The following is an 18864-nucleotide window of genomic DNA, read 5'->3' as shown; positions in this document are numbered from 1 at the left end:
GTGAAGAACGTTGTTGTTTTACCAAACAACTTATGACTCTCTGGGATTTCATTGAATGCAGCATTGGCCTCCTTGGAAAAATAGTTTGTTCTTTTTGTGCATTTTAGGCCTAGGGATTTTTTTCTTCCTGTTGTGTGCCATTGAAGGAAAAGTCCCATTGTCAACCTCACTTTGTGGTATTACTAATGCTGGTGCATTTAGTAGCACTAATGTACATATGCCACCCCAGTTGGGTGGAAGCTGCATATAAGCTCTTGTACCGCAGTAGCAGTAATGGTCCATTAGTACAGAAGTGCCAGCTTTCATACCTGGTAAATCCATAATGCGTTTGCACCCTTCATTGTTACCAAGCTTTACTGAAACATTATTTCTAAAGCATAATGTTGGTGCTTGTAGTCTGAGTATTGGCAGTGGTCCTGCTTCATCTTCCACCCATGTTAAACATTTTGTAGTTTGTTTCCATTCCTTATGGCACACTCTGTGTTTTTTATCACTTCTAATTGGCGCAGTCCATACTGCCTTTGCTTTGCATCCCATTATTCCATCATCCCATCCTCCCAAGGAATATACTTTCCCTTTTATTTGAAATTGTGGCTTGTCGGCACAATGAGGTTTTAAATTAAACTGGGCATCTGTATACCTTAATATTTAGTGATCCACTACTTTGACATCTCCTCTTTTTGGACCTGATAGTATGTACTTGAGCACCTTACTTTTCATTCTTATACTCTCCATCATGTGTACCTCTTTTACATAGTTGTCTATGTATTGGAATTCTGATCCTGTGAGATACTTCATCATGGCCGATTGTCCCTGAAATTGTCCTCTGGTCTGGCATACTGTGAGGTGTACCAAGCACGGTGCTCTGGACTCAGGTACTTCTTGAGGTATAAATACTTGAGAGGCTGTCATGGCATAGGGGATAAGTGAGCAAACAAATCAGCTTTCCCTTGATCTCTCTCTCCCCTCGTTCCCCATTGACCTATACCATGAGTTTCGTTAAATATTTATGGAATTGTCAAAACACCTTTTCATGTATTATTCATCATATGCAATACTTCTCCTCACCCTTACTGTCTCCACAACTGGGTGGAATACCATGTCATGCTCTAACTGGAAATTGAATTGTTTTTTAACTTCTTCACTAACATTATGCCAGAGGGACACATTTATATTATCATACTCAGTCAAATGCAGTGTGAGATAAAATAAGAAATAAAAGCAACAAAAGAGAAAGGAAAACATAAGGATCACAATAGCCATAATGTCAGTAATTTGTAGATGTGTCCTGTGGCATATTGATTGGTGTATTATGAAGATATCAGGAACAGAAGGATCTGAAAACATTTGTACAGTTTACTTGGTAACAGGCAATAGTAGGTTATTATTTTTCAATGGTGAGTGAGGCAAGCTGTAAATACCCTTTTCAAAGCTTTTGCAACTGGTTATAATGACAATAATAAAAGATTTGATTGATGATTTTGAAACCACTTCCACTATTATGTGGTTCATTGAAAAATCTGAAAATAGTGCTGATAAAAAAAAAATAAAGATGTGGAAGATAAAAAAATAGTCCCAATAAAAATGTAAAGATAGAAAACGTAGAAAAAATAGTCTGTTGCTTTTGTGAAAAATAGTATAAAAAATAGCCCCAATAAAAATGTAAGGATAGAAACGTAGAAAACAATTGTCTGTTATAGATGTATGCTCTTGTGAAAATTAGTATAAAAAATAGTGCCAATAAAAATGTAAAGATAGAAAAGTAGAAAAAATAGTCCATTACATATGTATGTTCTTGTGAAAAATAGTATAAAAAATTGTCCCAGTAAAAATGTAAAGATCGAAAAGTAGAAAAAATAGTCTGTTATAGATGTATGCTCTTGTGAAAAATAGTCATTATTACTGTGCTGGTGAAATATTCAAAAAGTCCTCAGCATCAACTCCTTTCTTACTGTTCCAGTGATAGTTCAGTATCAGTGTTCCTCAAGTGGTGCAACGTGATTTATATCTCATTTATTCTCAAGTTCCTTGTTCCTTTTATCTTCTTTCTCAGCATGCACTTGGGATCTTGCCCTGGGTCTGTTTTTGTTCTGTTCTCCCTCAGGATCCTGGTAGTTTGGCAGGGAGGCAGCACTCTTGTATGGTTCTACATTGTTATGGTGGACCCACACCATCTTGTCCTGCAACTTTACTGATGTCGGGGTACAATAAGTCACAATATGCGGACCCGTAAACCTTGGGTGGTGCCACTTTTGCACATGGTTGCGGCACAGCAGGAGGTCCCCAGTGAAAAGTCTCAGAGGTGGAATAACTGTGTCAGTGTCCAATTCTGTCTCGTCTTCTTCTGTGCCTTTTGCGATACCACCCTGCCTTTCCTTTACCTGTCGAGAAATGAAAGAGAGATTTAGTCATGGACATCAAATAGTCATGTAACTCATCTCCTAACACATCACAGTGTTTTGGGCCTCTGTCTGCGCGTTTGTGGGTGGGGTAATGGGCACATGCATCCTGTGACCTGTCACCAACTCATGAGGAGTCAGGTGATGGTCTGAGCCTGGGTGATTGCGTAGGGCAAAAAGAGCCAGCGGAAGGCAATACATTCAGTCCTTATGCAGTGTGTCACTCATTCTTTGTCAGGAATCAGTCCCGTTCCATTCATACACAGAGTTGGGAAAGTACAAGGCATCCAATCCGTAATCACACTTGCTCTTTCCTGTCAAGTTACTGGTTGCCATGGCCACGGTTTGTGCCTCCTCGTTTTCGGCGATCACCCGGAAGCAGTGTCACAGCTTTTCACCGTAACGTACGGAGGTGTAGACAAAGACTGCTTAAAACACGCCTTCTTTCCGTAGCCGGCGCTTCTGATTGAAGTTTGGCCCGCTTTGTCTTCCTAGCATTTGTGAACCTCGATTTAGTATTCTGACCATGCCCCATTTTGTTTTTGCAATTCCTCTTTTCCTTGTTTAGCCCTTTCTGCTCTACGTATCCTGTCCTGTATTTAGTTTCCTTCTCTTGCTGCTGGAACTCCTTTGCCTCCTGCTGTTACCCTGAACTTCCCGCACGTTACAAGTTCTCGGATAGCACAACAGACTTCTTTTTCCTTACGTGTGCACCCTGAACTGCCCGCTCATTACCGGATCTTGGACAGCACAAAGGACTTCTTTTTCCTTACGTTTGCACCCAACGCTGCCTGCACGTTACCAGGACCTGGATTGTATGAAGGAATTCCCTTTTGCCTCTCATTTTCTGCTTTTGGACCAGACGCATTTTGCTTACAAACTCTTGTGGATACGCTCTATTGGCACCAGGACTAGAGACGCTTTGCTGCCAGGTGCTACCCTTAGGTGTGCTCATCTGGAGTTAGGCGTACTCGTGCCGTCGGGAATAGATTCTGGGAAGGCTGCCAACATCACAAACTGTCTGCCTACAGAAACACCCATCTATTACGGACAAGAGTATCCTTTCTTCATCAGGTACTGTGAAAGCTGGTTCTGTCATTTTTCTTTGTCCAGTACAGTATCTTGTTATTGTTGGCAACATTTATATCTTTAGTTGCTTTCTTTAGATCTTGTACGGAGACTGGGGATTTTGGGAACCATTAACACGTCCCAGATTGTACCATTCTTCGGAATATCTCCAGGTTGCTTCCTTTACAGAAAGAGAGGGTAGGGTTCAGCCTATGCATTTAAGGTTTATGACCTGTGTATTTAATCCTGTTTCTACAGCCACACAATCCTAGGCTGTCTCCTCTTCTGACTGCTGGATGTTTCTGTCTGTCTAGTTTAACAGCAGAGAGGTACAACGGTAGGAAGAAATCCTCGGCTACTGCTACAGCTTCTTAGATCTCATCCCTCACCACATGGTATGCTCCCCACAAAGTGGGTTGTGACATTCTTGCTATGCAGTCTTTCAGGAGGCCATTGAAGCACACCACAGTGCCATTTGCTTTTGGGTGGTAGGCCAAACAGAGTTTATGCCCAATGCCTAATAGGGATGTTATTTTTGCAAAGAGCTCATTTGAACAGCCTATTTTTCCCCACAACGTCTGCTATTGTGGTAATGCCTACCCTTGTCTCTCTATTAACTGTGCTATTGGCAGTACATTGTAACTTTCAGTCACTGCCTTTATATTTGCATGTGATTGCATGGACTTTGGTACCTCCACTATCTGGCAAATACGCTGCTCATTTGGCCTCAGTATTTGCTGCTGCGTTTTCATGGGAAATTAAATCTGAGCTTCTGGTATGTGCTAAGCATTTTACGACAGCGACCTCTGATGGTTTGGATAATGCAGAAATCAGTTTTTCTAACAGTGCGGCATGCTGCACGGGTGTACCGTCAGTGCACAGGAAACCCCTCATTGTCCACCCGTAACAGTCCATAATGCACTGTGGACATCACATAGGCGGAATCAGAGTACACCGTAACTTCCTCATCTTCATGTCTCTCTAGTTCCATAATCATTGCCACTAATTCTGCTGCCTGTGCTGAAAACATTTCAGGTAGTCTTATGCTTTCAACAGTCTCAAACTCTCCATGTTCTTTCCTCATACCATTGCAGCTCCCATCATTCTTGTTCCTGAATTTGCGTCTATTGTTGAACTGCCATACAAAAAATACTTTTACTCCTGTTTCTAGGGCCAACTCCTTGGCGCGAGGTATCTCATCATAATAATCTGTGTATGTTGTGCAGTCATGGACATAATCATCTTCCTGCACTTGATCTGCTATGTATTGTGCTGGATTTACCACATGGCATCTAACGATCCTAATAGATGGATTTGTTAGAATTACCTCATATCCTGACACCCTCTGTAAGTCAATGTGCTTTTAGGCTTTTCAAGTATTGTGAAAAGTGCATATTCCACGTATAATGTCACTGAGCAGCCCATCGTCCAAGTGGACGATTTCTCAACTGCGAATGCCGCTGCAGCCAAAGCTTGTTCACATGGGTAATGCCCTTTCATTGTAACAACCTGCTGTAATGTGCCATGGGTTTATGTCCCATTGAACTCTTTTGTGTGAGGACAGCCATCATCACTACTCCATTGCAATGGGAGAAAACAAAGAATTCTGCTTTGTAATCTGGGATTCCTAACACAGGTGCTGTACTTATGGCCTTTTTTAGTTCATCAAATGCACTGCTCATTTCCTTGTCCATTGTATGGGATACTTGTTTTTCTGTGCTCCCTTTAACCCTTCTAACAGTGGTTGGATGTATGAGCTGTGGTCGAATACCATAACTCTGCAATAATTGCATTATCCCAAGAACTGTTGCAACTCCTTCACTGTGTTTGGACAAGCTGTATTACTGATTCCCTGCTGTTTCAGGTGTCACCCTCCTCCCTTCTTTGGATATTTTTTGACACAAATAAAGTACTTCTTCCTGACAATATTTGATTTTCTGTTTGTCAACCTTGAACCCTTTCTTAGCTAGCAATGTCAGTAGCTGTACTGAGTAATTTCTGCACTGTTCCTGACAGTCGCTGCATACAAGCAAGTCATCTACATAATGTGTGATGGCACTGGGAGTTTGTATGTTCCCCAAATCCATCTGGAGCACCCTGTTAAACACAATGGGAGATTCACAGTACTCCTGTGGGAAATGACAATGTTCCAGTCTTACTCCTCTATAGGTGAATGCAGTTAAATACTGTGAATCTTCATGAAGGGGTATATTGAAAAATGCCTTTTTCAGATCAATCACTGTGAAATGTGTGGCTGTGGGAGGTATATTACACAATACCATGACAGGATTAGGTACCACTGGAAATTCAGGCTCAGAAATGTTATTTAAGGGGTGTAAATCTTCCTGAGATTATTTCACTGGATATACAGCAGTGTTGCAAGGAGACTCTGATGGCACTATCACTCCCTGTTTCATGAGCACATTTATTGTTTCATAAATACCCTCATCTGCTTCCTTGGACATTGAATACAGTTTGACTCGAGCTAAAATTGTCCCTTTCTTTAATTTTATTTTTACTGCTTCAATCCCTTTTAACAAACCCACATATTACGGACTGATTGTCCATAGTGCGCCGGGTACCCTTGCCAAATCTTCTTCCGTAATTAATGGTACATTTTTAGCTAACATTTTTTTTGTGGCACCTCTGTATATTCTATTCTCAAATGACATGGTATATTTATCTCAAATAATACCTCATCACCAGTGTCACTGTAGTCAAACAACTCATCTGTCAACTGGGTCAGTCTGTGTGATGCATCAGGTGCTACTACTGTGCCCCAACTTTCCCCTTCCTCATCAGTGCAATGTGAAATCACTCTATCCTCCCTTACTACAGCCATTTCTAGCTCAATTGTAACCAGCTCCCCTTCAGTGACATCTGTCAGTATCTGTGTTCTGAAAAAAAGTCTGTGGGTAGTCTCAATAACTGTCCCTCAATGCGGGGAAGCCATGCTAACATCACTTGTACTCCATAGAAAAATACTTCAGGATCCACTGGTACCCCCCCTCTGTACGTTCTGCCCATGAAAGGCTTGTCTGTATTCCTTTGCTGTCTGGAAATATATGCCTGGTGTAGAGCATATTATGCCATCCTCTGTAAATGATATTGCCATATTTAGTTTGGCCATAAGATCTCTTGCAAATATGTTGACGGGTGTCTTCCTGGAATACAGGAATGGGATAGCTGCCGTCTGCTCTCCTACTGTCACAGGCAAACTGCCAGTGAAATAAACCTTATTTGTAGCCCCGGAAAAGCCTTCAGTGTACATGAATATTCCTGACATTGGAAATCTGCCCTCTCTGACACATGATGTTGTTGCCCTAGTGTCAACTAAGGAGGAAAGAGTCAGGTCGCCTAAAGATACCTCCACCCTCAGTTCCTGTTCAAGTACTGTGGTTACTGATAGGATAAGGCACATCAAACTATTCTGTGGGCTGTCCTATTGGGGATACATGTTCAGTACTGTCCCTGTACAAGGATTCCCCCCCAACCGTTGTCACTCCTCCTATCGGGCAGTCTGTGGCAAAATGTTTGTATCACACTGTGTCACTGCTTGTTGTGATTGCACTGCATTCTGTGGTTGCTGTGTAAAGATCTGCTGTGGTTGTTGTGGCGCTATTTGTGGCTGTATCTGTGGCCCTTGGGGTTGCTGCACCTGCTGTGCTTGTGTCTGATCTGGTGAATAGTGTGTGTAGTCATAATACCCATAGTCTTGCTTTGGTGCACCATATAGTGCTGGATATGCCATCCCACCTCTTGACCCATACTGCTTTGCACCTTGCTGCATTGCACCTCTACTTCTACACACTCGTGAAATGTGTCCTACTTTCCCACATGTCCAACATACTGCTCCAGTGCGCCCAGGTCCTTGGAAGTGGGGCTGTCCCCCACCAAACCCAAACCCTCTCCATCTGTGAACAAATCCTCTTCTTCCTCTGGGGTAAAAACTACTCTACCCTCTTCCTGCAAAATAACCAACCATGCCCTGTTGTGGCATGACAGCTCCCTGTCCATTATTCCCGTCTCCCGTATTTATCAATACCACTCCTTCTACCGCCATTTTGGATTACTTCTTCTGCACCAATTTTGCCTATTCCTTTTGCCTTTCCTCTATTTTCTTTTGATACTTCTCCTGCTTTAACCTACAGTGATGGACAATAGTCAATTGTATCTCCGGCCATGTCTCATTTCAATCTTCACAGTCTTTTTTTAACTGTCTCTGTACTTCTTCCGGTAGGCTCTGACATAAAATATGATAAAACACTGGTATATTTTTATCCCAATGGTCTTTAGTTTCCAAACTCCAACGTTCTTTAATGTGTTGAATATAGGCAGCAGGGTCCTCAGTAGGCCTCATCTTCCTAGTCATTATGGCACTCATGCCTGATTGGTCTGGAAATAGCACCTTCAGTGCCTTCCATACATTAGCTTTACAATTATTGAATGGTGACCTATCATATTTAGTGGTGTTATGTTCTGTCACTGCAAAATAGCCTGCTCGCATGCACACGTCGTCTGCCTGGTCACCCAATATGGATGAAAATAGGCTTTTAATGTCATCTAGAGCTAATGCTATCCCATCTGTCTCTCACTCTAGCTTGTAGATCCACCTACCCACCCCTGCTTTCAGTGATGGCAGCTTATCCATCAAGTTATTTTTGTCTGTCTGATTCTATGGAGTATACTGGTGCAGCCCTAATCCCTTTCTTGCGCGAAGGTGATGCTGCACGAGTTCTCCTTTTCAATGTCTCAGCTACATGGTGTCACTTACGTTCTGGCAAGTTTCTTAATAAATATGGGGATTTATGGAGAGTGCTGATGTGAGGGGTGAATATAGGCATAAGTTTGGCCCCAGCAAATCTGCTATCTCTCCTACTCCTGGTCCTCTGGTATCCATTTGTGGGGCATTCGCCTCCTCCTCTGTCCCCTCTTCATCATCAATGTCCCTCATTAGGACCCTGGCGCTAAGTGTTTAACGGCGCCGTAAAAGGCTGTGGCGCCGTTAAACACTTAGCGCCTTACTACGAGGTCCCTTTGCGGGACCTGACCTTAACGGCTGGTCTACACCAGCCGTTAAAGTAGGGACCCGCAAAGGGACCTTGGAGCTAAGTACGGTACCGCAATTTGCGGTACCATACTTAGCACCTTCCCCATTCCCATAGAGCCCTATGGGGCGAAAATGGGAATGGGGAAGGGCCATGGTTCAATGAGGAATTACCGCCCGCCAACCTTGGAATGGGGTGGTAATTCCCCATTGAACCATGGCGGACCCGTTACAACACCGGCACCAACCATGGTGCTAATAGCGCCATGGTTTAGCGCTAGTGTTGTAATGAGGGCCAATGTCTACCCAATCTGTCTCTCTGACACTTTCTCCACTCTCGTCATCCTCAAGTATGAGATCAAAACTCCCATAACAGGCTCCCTTACATATGTTCTACTTATTATCTCTGGAAACACATCTCTGCCCCTGGTCCCTGTGGTTATTGTGCCTGGGGCCTTCTGGGGCCTTCTGAAATTGAAACAGGCTCTTAAGACTTTCCTCTTCTGCTAGTTATTCCTGCCCATCCTGCCTCTGCTTGTTGCTATATGTGTGTCCTTGCGCTCTTATGCCTATGGGCCATGTCAATGCCCAATACAAATAAATAAATAAATAAATAAATTGTTCCACTCCCTTCTCCCAACATCTCTGTCATCGTATTTCTGCTCATCTTTTGGCTCATCTCCTTGCACATTTTTTAATATTCTTCCTTTTCTCTTGCCATTCTCCTGTTCTTCTTATTTAGCTTCTTAACACACTCATCTCTTTCTCCTACCTTTTTTTTCCTTCTTTATCTTTCCTGTTCCTCTCTCTTCATCTTCTCTGCTGTTTCTCTCCATTCCCTCTCTTTTTCCCTTTGTGCTTTTTGCTCTATCTCTTCCCGTGTCTCCCTCCGAATTTCCTCCCTGGCTGCTTCCTTCATTTGTTCACACTCCACTACCTTCACATAATTATGTTCTGTGCCTTTCTGATTGAGTTTCAACAATATGTTTCCTCCTACCCATTTCTCTGGTTCCATCATAGTCTCTCCACTATCTCCATTACCTATCGGTACGCTTCTCACCCTGTGACCATCTATCTGCATGCCTCTCACTCTGCAGATCTCTTCCTTATCTACACTTAGCTGCTTTTCTAAGCTATGTAGCCCTTTATACTCTTCCTCATCCCATAACTGTGTCTCTGAGCTGCACCATGCTTCATCCTAAATTGGCTCTAATGGCGCCTTTCCTTTTACCAGTTTTGCCCTCCTCCTACTCTTATCGCTTTCCTATTCAGGGGGTTCATATCTGGGAGTACTATACCCTACAGATGCGGCTTGTACTGGGTATATTCCTTGGATGGTCGGGGCTGGTCTACTCTTCTCATACGGAGGCGGTACTGTGAATTGTGTGTGGACGCCTGCCTCAGCTGGTGATGGTGGAGCTGTTGGCTGTGTGTGAACGCTCTCTTCAGAGGGAGGAGGCAACAGCACTGTTGGCTGCTTGTGCTCCCCCTCACACCTATTAAGCATCAATTGCTTCTTAGGCCCCTCTGCCTCTTCCTCAAATGCCTTCCAGAGCTCTTATATACCTAGCCTGTTCTTAAGCTTCTTGCCCCTGTTTAAGGCGTGTACGTATGGGCACATATGTTGGAGTACATCTTTACAGTGAGTGCCGTCTTGTGGCCATGACGTGTACATCTTTCCAGCAGTCCCTTTCACCCACTCAGTATGATACGTAATGATTTTAGTACTATATCTAGGGAACGCTTTGCATAGGTGAATTATTGGGGTATCTGACATGGTGCCAACTTTTAAGCAGCGCGCAGCTTGGCACTTACACAGAATAAATAATACAAATAGTGGTCATTTTACCAATAATCAGAACAGAAATATTCTTCACAATTCTCTCACACTTTTCCCTTACTCGCACCTCCTCCGCACTTCAAATATACACCACGTATTAAATCCGTTTTCATTGTCTGGGGCCATGCCCAATATCCAAATCCTACCTCTGGGTCACAACAACAAAATCTGCTCACAATCTAAATGTTCATACTTACCCCATCAACCTCTACCAGACAATACTATGCGCTATCTGCTACACTCACAACACATGAAGAAAAACACCTGTACAGGACCTGCTTTACAACACAACACAATGCTGGCAATCAACAATGTAATAAATTAAAACACAATACAACACAATAAAATACAGCTGTCTTCCGATTTCTTTCTTTTGCCCTGGGGTATCCTTATCTCGCTATCTCTTTAACTCTACCCGCAAAAGAAAGTTGGGCCCTCAGGGCCCCTACTGTGCATCCTTCCAAGACCTTGTCTAGGGATATACTTTATCAATTTCACTGTTTCTTAAATACCATACAATACATTTCCCAACCCTCAAACGATACCGTGCAAATAGCATACTCACTTTTCCATAGACCTTTGAGGATTGTGGGTACTGGGGCCCCCTCAATTTGGCAGCTCCTCCTGAGTCCTGAAAATCAGAGGTCCCAAAACCCATATAGCCCTCTAACTGGTACTTGCCAATGAAGAGACAATACAGAGTGGATTGTGGTATGCGAAATGCAAGGTAACCCAGCTTTATTAAAAGTTGTGGGAAAAACAAGATTAACAGCCAGGTTTACAATCAAGATTTTCTCCAACATTTCAATAGGAAACAGCAGTTTATATAGTCATTCTGATGTCATCATTAGCACTGAGTTATGAAAACCTATCACCCCTGGTCATCGGTTCCCTCTACTAAGCTACATATATAATTCTATATGTCCACCAATAATGATTGCATAACTCTTTATCTAAGATCCCACCCATAAAACATCCCACAAAATGTGCTACATCATCATGCTTGAATATTATTGGTAGGCTCTAAATTACTTCTGCAATGAAAAGGACATATGCTTATCAGTTAACATGCGGTCACACTCTCCGTGAACTGGCGGCATGATGACATGTTTTCTGTAAATGCGAGGAGAAAACAAGCGTATCGCCTTGGTTCTTAATTAAATAAAAGAGCCCATGTTATCTCTGTCATGATGTCTCTCAGCTTCAAGGACCTCCAGTAATTCGAGCCCTCCCTATTCTTGCAACAGTAACCACACTATTCTGTTCTTGACACATTTATGAATACTGTTATTATGAATCATGCTGCTTTCACCATGTGCGCTGTGATTAATTGTCTTTTAGCAGCATCTGCGTTTCTCTATCACGCCTAGCCAATCACTGAGACATTAACCTGTCTGCCACTATGGACATTTCCTTGGATGTTCAGTTTGTCCCATGGACTTCAAATAGCCTGCTGTGTTGTCATAACTTCATTTACCTTAATAGTTGAATTCTCAAAGTGGTATCTTGTTATTGTATGATTCATGGGCCTTGACATTACTTTGAGGCAGCTACCATACAGCCACCACAGCATTTTCCTGAATTAAATGTATTTCTCTCAAATAGCGTGCTTACCTGGGAGCCTCTCTTTAAAGCTACAGATCTTAATTCTCTGCTCTGCTTGTGCAATTTAAAATGGCAACTGCTTGTCACATTTTTTACTCTGCAGGATACATTTGCTTTGCCATCTACCGATTTCCTGGTGCATGCCTGTCACATGATTTCCCTTCCTATGGGTAGCACAAACCTTATTCTGCCTAAAATGTTCTGCCCTACTTGTGTAGTGAGTCCCTATCTTGTGTACATGCCTTCCTGTCACCTAATCTATTCTATTTTAAAACACACTAATTGTGCAAGCTAATGCCTTGTCTGTTCCCTACTTGTGTAGCACAAAATAACTATTGTTTGTGCCAGCTGCATTTCCAGGGGAATTTAAAGTGCAGTTTCAAATGTGTCCTTTCTTATCTTATAATTTTGTTTCTTCTGAGGAAGGCAGGGGGGCAGAGCCTGAACATGCTCGCTAGTCAATAATGGCCCCACTACAGTCCTCTTTGTTTCTCCATAGTATTCAACCATCTTAATTGGAAAAAATATCCAGGTTTGAGGACCCCGGTCCTTAGAGGCAAGCAATTGGTTGAAGTGATGAGAAAGGAAGAATCACACGAACAGTGCCAAAGCCTTGCTTCCCTGTGTTGTGTACTGTCCATCTGGTGCACAGGATGTGTTGTCAGACAGACAGAAGGGTTCCACTTCAACTGAGGCAGCTAAAAGGGAATGTGGGTCTAAAGGGGTGAATGTATTGGGTGGTGAAGAGACGGAAGGGTGCCGGGATAGGCGGGCAGAATGTGTTTTTGGTGTTGATAGAGATGTGGTAGACAAAGCCCTTATCAGAGAGATTAGATGGCATGGTGATGAGGAGATGCCAGCATGACCTGATAAATTGACGCTATCTTAGGTTGACACGAACAGATGAGGTGAGGTTGTTGATGTAGATGGATTTAGTCCAGTGTCGTGGATAGAGCAAGAAGTGATTAGTAGTAGGCAGAAATGAGAGAGAGAGTTTTGGAGACCTCCACCCACAACAGAGGTGGAGGCGCATGGTCCTCCACAGCTGTCAGTTCAGTGGGTTGATCGAAGGTTGTAATGGAGCAAGCAGGATAAGGTGTTCGAAAGCAGAGACAAGTGCTGGGTTGAAGTTCAAGAAGGCCTTCTCAATAGAGTTGGCGTAGGTTGGGCAAGAGCTTGGGGGGAAGATCTGATTAGGACAAGATGGAGAGAAATTGAGTATTTTTTAATAAAAATTTAGTGATGGGGAAGGAGCTTGGAGGGGGCACATTTTATGAGGGGGTGGGATCGTTCTCCCTCTGTCTTCCCTACCTTGTCTTCTCCCGCCTCGAAACACTTGTGTATAGGCGCGTTATAAATGACATATATCATATCAATATTAATTTGTATTGAGTGCATACTAGATTGAATTAATATAAGTTAACATAGTTAATAGAAGTAATGAACTGATGGCTTATTAGAACATATGATTCTGTCCCTATGTATCCATTTACAAATGGCGACCAGGATACATGCCCTTATGAACCCAGATGTAAAGAAGTTATTTTTTTAAGTTTATCAACACTGCGGTTTAACAAATGGAAAGGAGACAATCGGTGGCTCGAGTAGCAGCCCCACACCAGAACCTAGAGATGCAGGGGGCCTCTAAATTACATCGTACGAGGTAAGACTGGAGAATAAACATTACTAAAACAGTGACAGTCAGATTATACTAATGGAGTGCCCCAAAGTGACATACTGCTCCGTTGTGTTTTTGTTCCACACAGTCCCACATCCCCCATTCACAATCAACATAGGAAATCGAACAACGCACAGAATGACTATTTAAACCAAGACCAGAAAGTAACCTACTTGAGATAGATATTAATCCACAGGTAAGCCAATATAGCAAATTCAATTAAAAAAAAAACATAAGGAGTTTGGATAAATTCTATTGGTCTCATTATAAGGCTGGCACTCCCTTAATGAAGGGGGTCGGTACGGGACCGGCCCCCTTCATTCCGGGAGCGCCGATTACGAGCTTCTCATTGCGGGACGCGGATCGCACGTCTGGTAAAACCAGGCGGGCTTTCCGGGTGCCACGAGGGGAAGAGGGAGGCAATAACGGGCCAGATGTAATCTGCCCTTTATTACCTCCCTCCACATTCCCATTGAGTCCTATGGGGGCTCAAATGGGAATGGGGATGGGTTCCTGAAAGGAGGAATTACCGGGTCCTCCTACGTCGGAATAACCCGGTAAGTCCTCATTGCAGGAACCCGGTAATGGAGCCCTGAACTGAGGCAGCCATGGAGCTTGTAGCTCCATTGCTACCTCCATTCTCGTAATGAGGCCGTTTATCTTTAAAACAGTATGCACACTGATATTTTCAAAGTGTCTGTTTCACAAGCATCTCTGGGAGAGCAGCAATAGCAGGAGGTTGAACAAACCAACAATTGTACAAAAACACGTGCATTTAGAAAACCACCCACTGGTGTATACAGGGGTTGGGGAGTACATGGTGAGATGACAGAGGCCACAACCCTTTGAATACTTAAGAGGGTAACTAATAACATCTTTACAGGTTATGGAAATGTACCCTGTAACATAAAAGAGAAAGGCACAACATTAGAAGGGAAATCGAATTCGACGTGATACAGGTAATTCTTGTATTTGTAGTTATTAAGCGAGAATACATGCTAATAATAAGCTGCACTATTTCAAAATTGAAAGACTATTCTGCAACTCGTATTGGTTCTCTTTTTCAGAGGCGGGGACTCCTGCATTAAAGTTCATCGTAAGGCCGCAGAAAATCTCTTACATATTCACTGTATAAAAACGAAGTCATCAGTGAACGCGTGACAATAACTAGCTCCTGAAGAGTGTAGGGCATCGATGAGAGCCGAAACACGAAACATACCATGTACCGTAAGTGGGCAATAGAGTATTACCAGCCTATAATCAACCTCACCAATGGGCCTTTAGAGATTGAATTGATAGATGTCTAACAATTGATTGTGATCAAGATTTTTGAGTTAAACAGTGGTTGCGTCACACACTTTATAGTGCCAGTGAAATGAAATATTTGTTACTATTTATAATTTTTAATTTTGTATTGATATGTATGAATACATAGGATTTTAATACTGTTAAAATAGGCAGGATCTCCTCTTTTCGAACCAGGCCTGGTTCCAGCAGGGAGGGCCAGGGGGGCCAGACCTCCCCAATGCCAGCCCCTGGTCCCCCTAGAAAGCAGGGCCGGACTGGCAACCAAAAGAGGCCCTGGAACATTTGATCAAAGAGGCCCCATATTTCACTGCAGTGCCATAGCTTTGGTACCAGAACGCATGCAGAAAGGTTCCTTACGGGGGTGTCAAAGAGATCCAGAGCAGGGAAGAGTAAAAGTGGATGGGGGATCCCCGAGTTCCCCACACAGCATGGGCAAAGTTAATCCCTGTACCTAGAGCAGGCGTCTGGGAGTTGTGGCTGCACAATGGAGAAATGGACACAGTCCTACAGTGAGGCCAGGAGGTGAGGCCTTGAGGAGGATCTCTGCACAGTTAGAATTTGCAATGTTGACACTAATGTTATGTTACAATCCCTCTATTTCTAGGCTTTTAATAAGCACAGAACTCATTGGAAAGCTCTGCTCAAAATAAAATAACAAAAATGAGCCGTCGCTCGTGGGTCGAGAATGAAAAGGCTTTCTGGTCAACAGGAGAAACTCCAGAATGTGTAGTTTGCCACTGGCTTCAGTCGCTAGCGCAGGTGCTGACAGGCAAAAGACCTTTCTTTAGACGCAGTACCAGAAGAGGACCTTCAAGAGGAGGCAGATGAAAGGTGGAGCAGGAAAGATGAAAAGAGGAGCATGAAAAAATCTCTCCTTGTCCAGATTTGCGTCTTGCAAAGAGTTTTCAGATTATTACCGTACCTCACATTGCTATGGATACAGCAGAGGATTGTGGATGCTTCCAACTATAAAGTCGCTCTAAAAGTAGATACTACTTGCCTCAGTGATACGTGCATGTCTTTTCACCCATTCCGCCCTTTGGGGTAAAGGAAGCAACTTAAGATGCCATGGCATGCTTGAATCCCCCATCATACAAGCAGCCCAGTATAAGCCTGACCAGGCACTGGTGGTAGAATATAGTGCTATGCACTTAAAGGGCTGTAAACATGATGTATTTAGAATAATCATTATAGTGCTTTGAATACCAGGGATACACTGAAAGCGCTAGCTGCCTGAAGTTAACCTGTATTTGCTTTTATTTTCAAAACAACCTCTAAAGTGAGGTGGGTGCTTTTAGGATACATTTCATTTATGACTGTATGCTTTTATGACGTGTACAGTGAACCAGCAAAGAGAAAAAGGAAATTCGTTTGTATTCCTCTTAAAAGGGATTTCAACAGCATCCCTCAAGGGATGCATTGTGCAAAAATAACTTGCACTTTGTACAGACACGATTTTAGCTGCACTTTGATAACAAAGTGACATCACTAATCACCAGAATCACAGAGCTGGTGACTGAAATAGCATAGAGATAGTGCTTTGGAGCTCTACTCCCCAGAAGTAAAATTTTGGACATCGATAATGTGGCCTTAGACATTTGGGCATCCTTTAGCTACAGACTGATAACTAGACAGGCAGTGCGAGCTTTTTGTGGGTGACAGATAAGTCACTGAGCAATCATGGACATTTGTTTACTTCAGCTTTAAGCTGCTGGGGCGCACTGAGGAGACTGTTGATACACATCACAACTAAGGGCAGGACCTTTAATGGTCTGTAGCCTCACTAGATCCAGAGTGACTGCCCATCAAATGACATGCAAGTATATACATTAGGGACTTTCCATATAGAGAGTATATATATCATACTAGCTTGAATGAAAGAGGACTTGCTGATCAGGTGGGACAAAGATGAGGATGCTGCCAGAAGATCCTGTCTCAGACTGGCACGCCTAAGCCACAGGGAATGTCTTGCTTGGTTTAGAAAGCAGGCATTCAATGAGTTCTATTGCTGGGGAGTAGCTTGACTTAAATGTTTGCTCTTGCGTTCTATTGCTGGGGAGTAGCTTGACTTAAATGTGTGCTCTTGCTGTTTATTGCATTTCTGAAATTGATTGCTCCATTTAACCTTATTTTTCATTGTGTTTTTCATAATTTTGAGGCATATGATAATAATTGTAATAATGTATGTATTTTTTATATAGTGCTCTATTTATTCCAAAGCGCTTTACACAGGACATATTTACATACATTACCCAATCGAAATTGGTACTCATTTATCGACCTCAGTAGGATGAAAGGCTGAGTTGACCCCAGGCCCAGCTCCAGGAAGGGAAGTGGGTGGGGGGCAAGCTCCCCCAGAGCCAGCTTCGGCCCCCCCTAGAAAGGAGGCCATGTCAGTTTTGTTATACACCACTGGTAACCGAGAGAGTTGGGGGTGTATGTCACTCTACGAGCATTCAGCAGCAACCTCAGAGACATCAGGGGACCCGGCCAGGAATTGTTTTCTTGCCCTAGACTATGATTTATGCCTCACAGCCATAAAAGTAGAACTGACCCGGGAGATGGAGGGCCCTTCGCACCTCTAAGTGACACACTTATTCACGCAGGCTGCCTACAACTATTTTCTCAAACCTAAAATCACTATTTTGGTTTCTGTAATTCTAAGTATGTTTATATTTTGTGGGAATATAGTGGTTTTTCACATCATGCTTAATAAAATGGTAAATTATATCAAACAATAAATGACAGATAAAGTTCCTTGATCACAGATTACTGCAGAAGGTGCATCAACAGACTTGGGCCCTTACAAATTACATTCAAAGTATATATTCTGCTGCATTAACTACTTGAGTATAAATGAAAAGATAAGGTTGATCGCAACACAAATTTCGTTCTGGAGGGGAGAGTGTAGTAAAATCAAAAAGTAATAGATAGAAGGCTTTGAATTAGACATTACCACTACCGTTGCTCTGCACTACATTCCATGCCATAATTAGCAAATTAATTTTGGTGCTGCCACCAAAAGGTGCAGTTCAGGCTCAATTGCTGAGCTGTGTTCCATCTGCACTGGAACACAATCAAACACATGCATTTTTAGTCCTGCATTATAGCTGTTTGGGAAGGGCTTCTGACATTAGTGACAGGGCCAAGGCTGATATGCAAACAATGGCATGGAAGGCTGGCCAGAGCAATGGCGGTGGTTATAATTGATTCAGACGCTTTTGCCTATTAGGTGCAACCAGAACGCTTGCTGTGGAGCACAGATAGGATGCCAATAAAATGTGAGGAGAAACACACATCTCATGGGTGTGTCTGGTCATTTACCCACCTAATGACTAGCCATGGCTATGTCTATACTTCACAACCAAAACCTAACCTTTCTAGAACTCTTTGAGCAAGCTCTACACAAAGTAACACCAAACGTGTTGCTGTATAGGGCCTGCCAGTGTTATATCTAAGCATTCTTTTGAGTGTTTAATTACTTTATTGCCTCTGTAAATGAGCTCCTGGTGTAGTAAAATTCTTTTCATATGTGTCTTCAGCCAGTTGATTTTATAAGCAACATATTTGTCAATGCCTCTGTGACTTGCACTGAAGATCTATCTTAAACAGGCAATCACAAAGCCAGGAGTTTTGGCTTGCGCATAGGTATTAGCAGACATTTGCCAGGCAATGCCATCAAATGCCCAGTTACTGGCACCATTTTCCAACTGTTCCCATTTTATGGCCAGTTCTTACCCTTATGGCAGTGCCTGGCAAATGTTTATCCATGCCTAATCAAAAGCCCAAGCTGTTGGCTTTGCCAATGCATGTTGGCTTTCGTTTGTCTCCCTAAGTGAATGTGTATATGCCCAGATGTGGCTGTATTGCTGGCTATGCCCAGGGAATCAAGCTGCACCTCACTGAGCTGGTCCAACAA

At 42.9% G+C, this 18864-nt stretch overlaps 1 protein-coding gene across 9 annotated transcripts in view; it reads left to right on the top strand.

The window, feature by feature from the left end:
• LOC138527573 (carbohydrate sulfotransferase 8-like) overlaps positions 1–18864 on the top strand; it is a 426404-nt gene that overhangs the window by 65830 nt on the left and 341710 nt on the right. The window contains exon 1 of one of the 9 annotated variants that reach the window (XM_069638841.1): positions 14738–14864. The exons of the other annotated variants lie outside the window; for them this stretch is intronic. The gene's annotated coding sequence lies outside the window, so the exon portion shown is untranslated. Of the gene's footprint in view, positions 1–14737; positions 14865–18864 lie in introns of those variants that run through there. 9 annotated transcript variants of the gene reach the window in all.

This window comes from Ambystoma mexicanum, chromosome 14 (genome assembly GCF_040938575.1).
Source record: "Ambystoma mexicanum isolate Mex_15411 chromosome 14, UKY_AmexF1_1, whole genome shotgun sequence".
NCBI classification, from domain to species: domain Eukaryota; kingdom Metazoa; phylum Chordata; class Amphibia; order Caudata; family Ambystomatidae; genus Ambystoma; species Ambystoma mexicanum.
Note: the sequence above shows the minus strand (reverse complement) of the source record. Positions and strands in the feature narration are given on the sequence as shown.